Consider the following 2,500-nt stretch of genomic DNA (forward strand, 5'->3'; position numbering starts at 1 on the left):
ATGGGTCTCATTCAGGTAAATTTCTTTCAATAAAAAAAAAAATAAAATATGTTGACATAATTTTTTTTTGTTTATTTGTGGTTGGCTAAACAAGTTGAAAAAGGTCAGTATGTCTGGTTTTGCAAACCATCTTGCAAGATGGATGTACTGGAGCTTCATAGAGTTGTTAGTTGATAATAAATTAATGACTTGTAAAACTTTGAATGTTTGACTATCATCTTAATATTTAAAACTGTTCCAAATGATTAACTTTAGCTATTCATCTGTGGAGCTTCAGCTGTAATACCAGGAGACCACTTCTTTTGGACAATGATGGACAGCAAAAAGATATAAAGAAAAAAAAGAAGAAAAAAAAAAAAAAAGGCAGGCTTAGATTAATTGTAAGAAAGTATTATGACATAGATAGGGACAAAAGAGATAGTGAACCAGAAGCAGATGTAAATGGAGATGATGGAATAGAGTCTGAACATAACACAAACTTTGATGAAGATTTTGTTGAAAGCATAAGTGAAGAGGGCTGATATACTGTGATAAAATGTCCAATTCACAATTTGTTTATCCATTCACTTCAAAAGAGTATTAAAAGTTTTAAAGTTAAAAAAAAATTGGGGTTAGTAAAAGTACTCTACTTCTGTCTAAAAGATAAATTGTAGGCTTCTACCTTCATATTTGAATTAATTCTTGCATTTTGAGTTAATTATAGATGCATTCAAGCAATATTTCATTTTCTTCTATTTTTTTCCTTGAACATTGCCCCTTCTTACCACAGTCAGAACTCAAGAATCACACTGAGGACTGTAACTGTTATATTTCCTATGTATTCTCAAGTTGGCAATTAAAAGGCTACTTATCACTGAGTAATTGTTTTTTTTAGTAATGTCTATACCAAAATTTGGCTTCAAAAATTACTTTGTATGTGTTGTCTGAGTTAACAAACTAAGAACACTGATATTCTTTAACCCATTGTGGACAGGTGTCATGACATACATGATGCAAGAGCTTTGGCTTGATGATGAGTGTCATGACATACATGACATTTGGGGATTTTGGATCATTGCTATTTTACTGTGCTATGAGTAAGGAGTGAGTGAGGATGACTATTACAGTCATAATTACTATAATTACCGTAATATTAAGCAAACCTAACATCAAAAATCTAGATGGTACCACTTTCTTCTAACACCAGCAGGAGAGAGAGCCTAGAATGGCACTCATCCACGGTCTCAAGCAAGCACTATCTTTATAGAGCAATGGCTCATTGCACGATGCCGACCTGTTGCTCTAAAGTACTGCAGATGAAGGATGTACAGGCAAAACGAGAAGAGGAAGGCGACTCAAACCAATGCCCAGTGTCTATAACGTGCCCCTGTGCCAGTAGGGATGCCTTTTCCTGTGGCACTCACAGTCATAAGTACAAGTCTCCTTTCTCTTCCCTACCTCTTCATGTTGTCTTCATTGTTGATGGTTACATGTTTCATATTCATTCATATCAGTACACGAATATGAAAAAATAAAGTTACTTCTTGTTTCATGTTATAAAACCTAAACAGTAATACTTCTATCACACCAAATAAAAAAATAATAATGAGCTGATATGGATCCTATACTACAATTTTAGTCAACTGCAGCAGTGATAGAGCCTGTCATATGACAAATATAAGTCTCTAAACACAATAAAATACACCAAAATGAAAACACAAAAATGGCTCTAGTTTTACAATGAATGACTGAATGAGAGTGGGGAGAGTCAAAGTATGCTATGTGAAGCTGCCTTGCTCTAAAATAAAACCCATCCTAGAGACTGGGCAAACGAATCTATCACCCATCTGCAATGAGTTAATTGGCAAATATATCCTTGACATGTAGTTTCTATGATCATTTCTGAATCAGATTTAGGAATCTGCTAAGAAATAGGAACATGGAAGAGGATAGAATAAAATATATATAGATAGAATAAGTAAATAAATATAGATAGAATAAATGAAAGAGGATAGGGAATATGATTGCTTTACGACACACGGTAACCTTTGCCATAGAGAATAACTTGTTTTATATATTATTCACTAGAAGCAGAGTTATCTACACGGAGGCATCAAAACATCAAAAGTTAAACATGGATTTACCAACAAATAGAGTACAGGGGGAATATTTATTAACAAAAGAGAGTATCTCTTCTCTAGAATCTTATGTGAACATTATAAGAAGAGCTATTTCCAAAGCAAATTATTATTACTGTGATTATTATTATCATAATCATTATTTGCTGCACTGTTTTTTTTGCAACTATTCTGTGATACTTTGTAGTCACCAGAATAAGTTATTGTAAATGAGTTATTTACCATAGTCCCCTAACATATAGGATGGTATTGTGTAATTAAGGTACAAAATAAGGCATTAGATATGTAGATTTTATTGAAAATCTTTTTGCTTTTCATTTCAAATCATCTTATAAACATAATGAAAAAGATGGAATGAAATAGAATAATACTACACTAAAACT

General features: G+C 32.6%; 1 long non-coding RNA gene across 1 annotated transcript in view; it reads right to left on the bottom strand.

Moving 5' to 3' along the window:
• Positions 1-2,394: 2,394 nt before the first annotated feature.
• LOC122251318 (uncharacterized) overlaps positions 2,395-2,500 on the bottom strand; it is a 7,949-nt gene continuing 7,843 nt past the window's right edge. The window contains exon 2 of the long non-coding RNA XR_006223069.2: positions 2,395-2,500. This exon is cut by the window's right edge and continues 2,013 nt beyond it. This is a non-coding gene — a long non-coding RNA (uncharacterized LOC122251318).

This window comes from Penaeus japonicus, unplaced genomic scaffold (genome assembly GCF_977035675.1).
Source record: "Penaeus japonicus unplaced genomic scaffold, GWHDUDI00000001_assembly GWHDUDI00000013, whole genome shotgun sequence".
Taxonomy (NCBI): Eukaryota; Metazoa; Arthropoda; class Malacostraca; order Decapoda; family Penaeidae; genus Penaeus; species Penaeus japonicus.